We start from the raw sequence: 11,073 nt of genomic DNA, 5'->3' as shown, positions 1-11,073 counted from the left end.
CAATAAAAGCCATTTCTCTCCTGATGTCTCTCTCTAGTTACAGCATGACACATCAAGGTCAGATACCCTGTCCCAGAGGAGCTTGGCTTTGTGGAGGGTGAGAATCATCCCCTAATGGTGTGTGATGGCTGATGTTTCATAACGATAAACTACTTATATAAAACCCAGGGTTCTCAGAGTGGGACACTATTTCCAGCAAGTGTTCCTTCTCACAGAGCAGGAGGCCCCGAGCTGAAGTGCCTTCAGGAGGTAGGAGGAGTCAAAGAGAGGTTTAATCTGTGATTGCTGGTCCCAGGCCCTGCTCCCGTGTCTGACTGCATCCCTCGTGCCAAGGAGAGCTCCCATCTGCAGCTCAACAAATCAGCCATTCATACAAAAGAAGAAGGTTCTTCTATGGCAGAAGCTGAACTCAACAGCAAGAATAATAATCCATATGTTTGTAATTGTGATTAGCTCCTCTGGAAGATAAAACTCAGAAAGCTCTGCTGGAGCATCACAAATGCAGCAGCACTCAAGGCTCCTGATGCTCTCAGTCAGGAAAGGGGATGGAAGAGGGAGCCTCTCCCTGCCTGGAGCATTTCCACCCCACCAGTCTCCTCCATGGCTTGTTTGGTTTCGTTTATTTTAGAAAAATCTCTTTTTTTTCTTTTTGCTTTAATGCAGTGAGTTTTCTTGTGCGTAGTCTCCTAAATGAATGCACAGGCTGTTTCTGGCGTGCTTTAAACCTTCATGCATTTTTAATGATTTACAAGGAAAAGAATTTTTTCTCTCTTTCTCTCTTTCCTTCTATTCCCCCCCTTTTCCTCCTTCTTGATTCCCTTTTTCTTTCCTTACAGAAAAAAAAAAAAAAAAAAAGTAATGACTTAATACATATCAAGTGGAATTGCTGGTTTGTGGTGACGGCTTTATAATTCCAGGTTCAAGTTTTTTCTATTTAATTATGCACTATAATTCCCATGTACTATAATGCAATAACAAAAGCATGCACCAGGCTCGGCACAAGCCTGTTCTTTATTAGCGTGGGTATGGGTACTGTGCTTTATGTGTGAAATAAAATATTTGGACCTAATGCTGAGTCTGTTTCTTTAGAATTACACAGAGCACTTCTTCCTCTCAAACACTGAAGCTGAGGCTCTCTGTTCCCTGTCTGGCATGTTTCTCCCCTGATAAATTCAGTTGTACTTCATTTCGTGAAGACCTTATTTGTTTGTAACTGCCTTTGTAATGCCTTAATTGAATAGAGGGTTCATACATTAACCTGAAGTCCTCTATAGTATCTTAGTTTATGAAGGTTAAAAGTGATTAACTGATGAGAGGCTGCTTGCTGTAAATATTGACATTTCCCCAACCTGCCAGCATTTTGATTAGCTCCTGAAGTTGCCTTAACATTTTTGTTTATCAGGTTATCAGCATTTCCAAAAGCTTATAAACATCAGGACTTTTCTCATGCCAATTAATGTCTCAGACCCTGAGGGCAGTGCAAAACAATAAATGGTGAGTACATTCATCACCTTTGAGTGAGAGTATGTGTGTAATATTAAAGCTGACTGTAAATATTTGCACAAATGGGACTAATTGTGCAAAAATTATTCTCTCAGGCACTGTATTTCCTTTTCATTCACTTTTGGCGATAATGTTTGTAAATCATTTTGGTTTTTGGAAAGAATACTATCTGGAGCAAGCAGGACTGCTTTTTACAGCTGCAAATGGTTTATTTGCAGGATTCTGCCTTTCCCAAAAGCAGCTTGGATTTGACAGCAAGTGCTGGTGAACTTTGTAACGTTTGTAGCCGGTGTTTTAGAGAATTCCTCTGAAATCTGCCTTTGGTCCTGGCTCTAATTTCCACAGCATTTCCATGAGTGTTGCTGGCAATGAATATTTAACCCTTCTGCTTACCAGAGTCTCGTAGAGATTAAAAGTTCCCAGGCCTGTAAGAAGTCAGATTTTGTGAGATGGTTACCTTTGAAATGCCTTGGGAGTAGCAAAATGATATCAGGTAACTTAAGTAACCTGTCATGCAGCTTGTAAAGTCAATTATGTCTATTTATATATATATATAAAATAAACAAATAAAATGTACCTTTAGCACTCTTTACTGCAAATTTCTCACAGGTGACAGATTCACAAACAGGAGAGGAAACCCTCCCAAACACTCAGGAGTAATATCAGGGGCAGTTAACCAGGGCAGCGTGGCTGGGTGGCTCCCTGGGCTGGGAGCTGCTGGGATGTGCAGAGCTGCTGCAGCCCCCCTGGGCTGGGAATCTCAGGTAAAAACCCTCCTTGCCCCTTCCCAAGCAGCTCCCAACAGCTCCCAGCTTCTTTATTTTAAATTAAACCTTGTTATTGAGGGTCCAGGATCCATCATTTGTGTGTCTGTTCCCACCTACAGATGTGGGAAGGGGGCTGCCTTGCTCTGTATCAATTTGGTTTTTTTATAATCTGTTTTCGTGGTTGTGTTTTCCTTTAAAACTGTGATTTGATCTGCCCAAAAGTGTTTCTTTTAGAGTTTGGGGATTCTGAAAATCTTCCTAATGAAGCTGAGGTTTCATCTCTGGCCATGCACATGAATAATACTTCTGAAGTACTTGCAAGAGAAACAATTTAATATCTAAAAATATTTAAAGCAATTATTCTATTCCAGGTTAGGGGAAGTACAAAGTTTGTGCTTCTATTTGTTCCTACCCAAACAATTTAATATGATTTTTTTCATTTCTGTCATCCTGGTCTGAACTTCTTAAGGGCTTATGTTGCATTAAAGGCATGAATGATGAAAATATTAGTTATGGATTCATAAACCTCACCCTTGAGAGCTGTGACATGTTTCAGACTCACTTGTAAGTGGACCGAGAATTTCACAGCAACTCCAAGAGCTGTGACACCATCAAGGAGCAGCTGCAAAGAAAGCTGTGTGCTGAAACTTGTGGTGAAGCATAAAATCGAGGAAGAATTTTTTTTTGGTATTAGGTGGCAAATCTAAGAATTATTTAGCTTACCAATATTTCACTGATTCAGAGCAGTTTTCAGCAGACAGTGAGATGTGATGGCTTTGACTGAGTTCTGCTCAGTTCTGCTCCATCCCTGACTGCTTTTACTTTTCCACAAGTCCTTAGTTTAACCAAGCCTTTTTTTGCTCCCTCCATGTCATTCCCATTCAGCCACAGGAAATAAACATCTGGACACAGACACCCTTCTGCTCCATCAGCCAGGAGGGCAAGCAAGCACCAGGCCGAGTTCTCCAACCAACGCATTGTCCCGTTTCTCAGGAGAGGAAGAGGGTAAATAAATCACCTTCTTTTATGTATAAATGCCATTTACACTGAAACTGTGCTGAATTTTAATAAAAACTCTATAAGGTGTGCTGCTTTAATCTTAAGAGGACAATGTCTTTACCTTTTTTTTTGCTACTTGATGTGTTCCTAAGGGTGTGTTGCACATTCAGCTGCTGGTTTACTGCTGACAGAGGACCTTTTCATTTTTAAGCTGTCTTTGATATGTCCTTTTTCTACTTTCGTGCTCAGGCTTTAAAGTGAACCCACGGGCTGAGTGCTGCAAAGGTGGAGTGGCTTCCTAAATGCTCTCCCTGAGCCTCATATATGTGGAAAAAATGTGTTGCTGCCTGCTCTAAGGGGTGGGCACTGTAACTGGGTGGGAAAGCCGAAGGCATTGCCAACATCTGCCTGGCATTAAGGCAGGCAGGTTCCAAAGGCAAGAAACTGCCAAGTTCCTCTGGAAGCGAATGGGTGTGTGCCATCCCTTTGAACTCCTTGCAAAATCCAGGCTCTGTTTAATGGGAAAAGGAAGCTTAACCTTTTTGTGTCAGCTCCACCTCCCTCACCTCTTTATGATGCACTGAAAAGTAATCCTGCACTTCCCTGAAAGAGCAGATCTCCCTGAACACCCATCCTGCCAGGATGAGCCGCTTCCATGAGTCACGGCTGTAGAGGCTTCCCATGCTTTTGACTGAAAGGTGTTTAATGAATTTCGTCTTAAATATATCCTGAATTAGTAACAGCCAGGCAGATGTAGCTTTTCTGGTGTTGGGTGTCAAAAAAGAAGTGTTTTTTTTTAAAAAGGCACTTTACACATCTGAGCCTCTGGAAGGATGAAGCCAGGGTGTTTTCCTGGGAGCAGAGCTTCTCCTCTGCCACTCTGGATCCCATCTCAGCAGCAACAGCCCCATCTAGTCCTGTTACCTGGCGCTGGCTTGCAGCACCGTGACACCCTGTGGCATGGCACAGCCAGCCCTGCTGGGATGGATTATTGATGCTGAGGAAATGGGAGTGTTACAAGGGCTTTGTTTAGAGCCACTGAGCCAAATAACAGCGCAGAAGTAGCTAAAAGCAGGGAGTGCCCATCAATTCACAAATGCTCTTCTTTAGCCATTGATTTAGATGTCTGGCCATTTATTCCAGTGGCCCAAACCTTCAGCTGTATTTTTCTTGTATTTGCAGTGGTGACTGCGAGTGTTACAGGGAATCCTGTGGAGAAAGCAGGACCTCAAAGGCAGCTGCAGAGGAGCATGGCCTGGAAAGCTGCTCTCAGAGCCTAAAGGAGGTGGGGAGGAAAAAGGGATGTGTGTGTCCCCATGAACCTATCTCCAGCCCCCAGGGAAAACAAGGAGCAAATCCTATCGCTAAAGAAATCTGTAAGGTTTTTGTGTCTCCTGTAAGTCGGTGCAAGCTGGCATCCAAGGTTGAGAGGATCCCCAAAGGCCTGGCAGAAGTGCCTGAGCACACAGCAGCTCCCTGAGCACCGGCTCTGTCTCTCCTCGTACCTGTCACAGCCTCGGCCGCGCAGCAACGCCGCTCCCTGCAAAGATTATCAAAGCCATAAAAACGCCAGCTGCTGTATTTCAGCTCTGTAAACGACATGTGCACAACACTCTCCTCACGGCCTGTACAACCAGCAAGGGCTGCCCTTGGCTTTCTGCTTGGATGGCAACCGGGATGTCTCCCACTCTCCTGACATAGAGCTGCGCTTCAGGCACCTCCCCAGCATCGCTACCTGCACACAGCTCCAGGTGGAGCTGAGCTCAGAGGGGTTTTGGGGCTCATGAAGGTGGGACAGCTGCACCACTGCTACCAGTTTAAAGTAGGCTGTGATGGCCAAAAGATAGCCAGAGTTTTTAATGCTGGTGGTGTTACCATTGCTTGTGCAGAGTGGGCTGGGTGTCTCAGGTCGCTGCAGCTGCTGGTTTGCTGTGAGCAATATTTAGAGCTGCTGCTTCAAGAGATATCTGTCTAAAATGCATCATTAAAGTAATGTGTAGCTCTGGGTAGTAAGCCCCTAAGTTTAGGGGGTGAATCTTGTCAGCTGTTGATCAAAAGGGGATCCCTCCACTTGGGACCTTGAAGGGATTAAAAGAGAAGGCAGATGAATAGTGTGGGAATACCGTGGAGTGTGGAGCTGTGTGTGACTGTGGCACCAAGTCCATCAGACCTCCAAGAGCACACTGGGGTTTAACATCCATCCTAGCAAAGCCACAAGAGTTTAGGCAGAGGCCTCCTGGCTCTCTGGGCTGGAGCAGCTGCTCTGTCCCTGTCGCTTATACCTGCATCAGGTGGGGTTTACAGCAAACCACAGCCCCTTTGTCCCCCAAATACTGATTTCAAGGGAAGCTGCAGGAGTTTGGAGCATGCATTGATGGCTGTGCCAGAGGTCAGGTCTTTGGAGCCTGAGTCACGTTCCGATAGACTCCATATGAGCCTCTCCATTGATTTCAGGGCTTTGTATTGGTCCCTTATCTGTGATTAAAACTTTTTTTTGAAATGGAACTTGGCAGGAAAGCCAGGTGTGAGTGTTATGTTCCTGGCACAGGGCCAGTGTAGCTCCTGGTCTGCAAAGGTTGGTGGCCTTGGGTTTTGCACTCCTTTGCCTATTGTTAGGGCAACATCCTTCTGTTACAGACTGGGTGTTTTTTTCTTTTTTCTATTTGCAGAAGTGACTGGCCTTGCTGCACACATGGAAGTTTTAATAATTATTCCCAAGCAGCTCTGAGAGTTTTTTAACATGGAAACAAGTTCTACGTTACTCGTTAAATTGGTCAAATTTCAATAAAGTCAGGAAAACATCTTGAAAACAGCATGAATATAATTTACAAAGAAAACAATCCAAGCGTTACTGCCAAAGAGTTTTCCAACAGGAAGGAAGAAAGAATTTCTCTTTCCCCCCACATAGAATGACTGTACTGTACGTTAAATTAGTGGTTTTGGGAGTGAAGGAAACCACCACAGGATCCACAACGTTAATAAGAGCGAAGCTGGTACCCGATGTGTGGATAGGTCTTGATTCTTTGTTACCTTCCTAGGTAGGTTGTATGAATCCTGGCTGCCAAAACTCATATTCCTGTAAGTAGCTCTGCATCAGCTCTTGCTTGCTGTGTTCTTAAGTGTAGCAGTCAAACTCCATGCAGGGGCTGAAGTTTGGATTCTCAGCATGCATGGAAGTGAATGAAATGCCCTAACACCACGTTGTCCTTTAATTAATCTGCTGAATCAGAGCCTGCATGAACCAAGTACAAACCCATGGGCTGACCTGTCCCACTACAAACCTCTCTGGAATCCTCTGATCAATGAACATTAGTGCCCAAACCACAGTGCTCTGACCTTGGCTAAAGGGGCTCAGGTGAAACCTTTGTGATTTTCCTACTCAGAGGAAAAAGATGGGCAGTGTGGCAGAGCACTGACAGCAAATATAATTATTATTTCTTAACAAAGTAAATTCAGAGGTCCACATGCCCTGTTACATGTCCAAGCCGTATAAAGGGGTTTTTAGAGGTAGGCACTGACTGGAGGCATTATTGTTATAATTGCTTGTACTCTCAACTGCACTACCTGAAAGGGAAATATAAACCAGACCTAAGCTTGCCTGATGATAGAACGAGATGTAAAACTACAACTGTGTCTGGTGACCACATTTTGCAATTTTGAGATGCTTTTGTGCTGACATGAAAGGTAATCTTTCCAAGTTTTTTGCAATATGAAACTCAGGCCTCAGGATCAGGGTCTGGACTGATTGCACATTCTCCCCTTTCGTTGAGAGGGACAAGTTAGTCCACTCTGAACTTCACAAAATTTCCTGCTGAAATCTCATGTGAAGGTAATCAAAGAATCAAGGTAATTTTTGCAAAACATTTTAGTTTTGGTAAAAGGGTGATTTTTCACTTTAAAATAACTTCACCAAACCTTTCAGTAAGAACAGTTCCAATGCATTTTCTCTGTCAATTTGTACGTAACCTTCCCCTGAGGTTCCTTTGCAACCGATACAGAGTGGGAGAGCGGCTGTGCAAAACCCACAAACACATTTTTGGAAGAGCTGTGTTTTGCAATGAGGCCGCTGCACTGTTTAGTGCATGACGCTTTCAGAAATGTTGTGAGGTTTAATTAACTAAAGCACTTTATCATCATTAGAGAAATGGAGTTCTACGAGGTTATTACAAGACTTTCTACGGGCAACATCTGTATAGGAAAGAATGAAAATTTCAAACTGGTGACAAACTATTGGTTTGCCACCAACAGCATTGGGGGGAGAAATATGGAATGGGCACAGCTACTTAATTAAATTATTGTGCACTTTTTTCCCTCTTCACTGTTATTTTAACAGCTGTACTCCATCTCTGAGGCATATTTGTCTTTATCTTTGGCCACTTTGTCAGAGTTGGCAGAAGGAATCTTAGGTGGGGTTGTTCTCTTAGCGAATTAAACAATGACCAAAACTTTGCTCATTTCTTCCATCATTATTTCAGATTTCCATGGCTTCATTTTGACTTAGCAATATATGGCTCTGCTCTGGAATATGGGAGCAACTCAAGGACTGTAGGGCCTTCAAGGGTCTGCCTTTTGCAGGAGAGTGTTCAGGGACTGCTCTGTGCACTGTACCATCCACCTACACACACAGACAATACAGTAAAATGCTTTTACAGCATTTTAGAGTGCATAAAAGTGTTCAGCTCTGTAGTTTGTGTTCAGGCAGAGTAATGCACCGATGAGATGGATTTTATCTGCGCTAGGTGACTATTAGGGTGAGTAAATACTATTTAATATAAGCTATTTGAGATCCAAAGAGTTCCAGTACTTTCTGTTTCTTCATTTTAGTGCCTGGCAACCATCAGAGGATTTAATTTGTCAATAGATGCTACAAATACCAAAACCACCTCCATCTGCTGCTGTGACAGAATATGATTAACAGGAAAAACCCAGGTACTCACCTAAAGTCTCCTTCTGGCAAGTTTGGCAAACTTGTGTAAGAAATCTGTCTTTGAAGCTTGCTCTTGTATTCAGGCTTTGTTTTGTGGTTGTGTTGGGCTCAGTTGCATGCAAAGGGGGGAAGGAGCAGGACAGGTGAACACAGGACAGAGAAATGTCAAGAGATGAATCTGAGTAGAATTTAAGGAGGCAAAATGCTCAGGCAGTGGGAGAAGAGGGTCCCAGAAAGAGGGACCCTGGATGCTCTCTGTCTTTCGTACAGAAAGTCCCAAGTCTGTTGTACCCCTGGGTTCTAGTGGTGCTGGCATGGTTACTAGTTGCTGTTACAGATTTCAGGAATGTCTCAGGAAAACCTTCCCATCTGATGTTTGATTGAGCAAAAAAAGAAGGCCAGGTTCAGATGTTTAAAGAGATGCAGATTCCAGTGCCCTGGTGTCAGCCCTGTTTGCACTGGGTCCGTGTGGCTGAAGCCTGTGCTCTACACTCCTACATTGGTTTGTGGCTGCTGAGGTCTTGGGCAGAGGGAGCTCAATCACAGGGTGTGAGCCACCTTTTTTTCCCCTTCCCTTTCCCTTGCAAAACTTCAAAACCAAATAATCAAAAGCCCGCTGGACCAGACAGGCTAAACCACCTACAAACTGCTCCAGAAAATCTAAACTGTACCCATGGATGTGCTGGGTAAGGTTGGTGGGCCAGCTGGTGTGATTTGGTGTGCCCCTGGAGATTCCTTAAGGGACTGGAGCAGGACACAGAGCCTTCCTCAGGCTGAACTCTCCCTCAGCTGCTGACAGCCACATCCCTGTGAGTTAATTCCAGCTGTACACCGACATCTGAGTGTTGGCATGTCTGTGAGGATGGCAGCTGGTCAGATGCCATGGCACCTGCCCATCTCCAGTAGAAAATACAGTCAGTCAGTGCCCACATGTGACCGAACCATCCTGCAGGAACCTGCTCACACAGTGTCACTTGCTGGTGTCCCTATCACCCTTACTGGTGGTGTGCTGAAGTGTTATGATGATCTTTTGGCAATCTCTGACAGAAGAAATGGAACATCGATTTAAAGCACCAAGAAAAGGCTCAAGGAATCTATCATTATTAATCCTGCTGTCAGTTTTAATTTTGGGGACATTACCTCACTCCACACTTGTTGGAGAGAGCTGCCAAAAATGGTGATGTCATCATCACCAGGCACAACTGACCCTGGCTGCTGATTGCCAGTGTTGAGTGCAAGTTAATAAATCCCCTGGTACCTGGATACACTCTGGAGTTTTATTACAATGCAGGCATTCCGTGATACCCCGGTAATTAAACAGTCTGGGCAGGAAAGGAACCAAACCACCATTTTCTCCTGTTTAGAAGAATTGTAAAATATAATTGTCTTTCAGGTCAGCCTCCTGCAGCTGTCAAGTAAACCTGTGTCTGGATTGTGAGGAAAGCTTGGATGTAGGCAGAAATTCAAGATGCAATGTAAGTGAGAAATCAGATCTGCTTCCCCAGATTGACATTTGCAGAACAAAGTGGCTCCTGACAGTCAGGGCACTCCACCTCCAAGAGCCAGAAACATTTAGATCTCTAGGGAAAACTGCAATTCTGACATCTACATATGGATTTGGGAGTGAGGATCCCACCACAGCCTTGCCTTTGTCCTCCTGCCACCCCTGTGAGCTCCCTACCATGGGAATTTTGGGTGCTGCTCTCTAGAACAGCAGAGCATCCAAGTCTGAAACCAGTCTCAAGTCCTGAATAGGAGCAACATATATTTCTTGTAAGTAAGGGATCTTAGCCCATCTCCAGATGTAGCCACAAGATGAGACAGACACAGCATTCATAGGGTTGCCACATTCCCATGGCAGTAGCAGCATTAACTTCTCCCATATTTATAGAGGCCATTGAATAAAAGAGCAATTGAAGAAGTCATGTTGATGAAGCAAAGCCTTTGAAAATGGGAGCAGAGCTGGGGACTTTCACACCAGAGAAAGCTTTCAAGTCACACTTGTTTGGAGCTGACATCTGTTTACCTTTAAAGGTCTATAAATAATATTACCTTTCCTCTTTACTGACTGCTGGAGATGATACTTTGCTTCTGTTTATAGACCCCCTCCCCCTCTATCTTGATATTGGTGTTATCTGGCTGAGCAATTTGACATCATCATCATCACAGACGTTTCTCTATCTCTATAGCAACCTATGATGATGCCACAAACAGAGGATTATGCAATCTGTGTAGGCTCACATGGAAGGAGAGGCAGGGCTGGGACTTCTGATTTAAGCACAAATGTCTCTAATAACAGTAAGGGGAATACAGAAACTTGTTGGCAAAGAAAATGTTTTTTTGCATAAACATTCTCTTTTCCAAGTCTTCCTCTGGTGGGAAAGTTCCTCCTTAAAGTCCTCTCATACACATATATGTATTATATATGCACAGTCACAGATATGCATATTTGTGTGTAAATGAATATATGCAAATGCAATATCGGTCCTAGGATTTGCAGAGGTGTTGTCAGTTCCCTGCACACAAACTCTAAAGCATCCAGGATCTCCTGAGCTTCACCCATCCCGAGCACAAAGGTGCTCTGGGTCTGCCCAGACCTCACACTCCCTCTTCAGTAAAGGACTGCCCTGCCAGCCCTGTCCTCTGTCACATCTGGGGACATTTGTGTCCTTGGCTAGATTGAATTTGTTCTTTGGATTCTCCTTGTTCAGACCCACCCTGGTCTTTACCAGGTTTGTCCTGTGGTTAAGGCACAGCAGAAATGTAAGGGGAGTTCAAACATCTCTGCTTTCCCAAAAGCTGTTTAGCAAAGCCTAAGGAAATGCCTTTGTTGCACTCTCCATGCCTCAGTTTCCCCAACAATATGGAAAATAAATC

General features: G+C 44.1%; 1 long non-coding RNA gene across 1 annotated transcript; it reads left to right on the top strand.

Annotated features, from left to right (window-relative positions):
• The first annotated feature begins 201 nt into the window (after window positions 1-201).
• Window positions 202-3,092, top strand: LOC116451688. Its single transcript, XR_004243300.1, has 3 exons — window positions 202-249; window positions 1,403-1,494; window positions 2,113-3,092. It is a non-coding gene; the product is annotated as an uncharacterized LOC116451688 (long non-coding RNA).
• The last annotated feature ends 7,981 nt before the right edge of the window (window positions 3,093-11,073 follow it).

Source organism: Corvus moneduloides, chromosome 15 (assembly GCF_009650955.1).
Source record: "Corvus moneduloides isolate bCorMon1 chromosome 15, bCorMon1.pri, whole genome shotgun sequence".
Taxonomy (NCBI): domain Eukaryota; kingdom Metazoa; phylum Chordata; class Aves; order Passeriformes; family Corvidae; genus Corvus; species Corvus moneduloides.
This window is presented reverse-complemented; position numbering and strand designations above follow the sequence as displayed.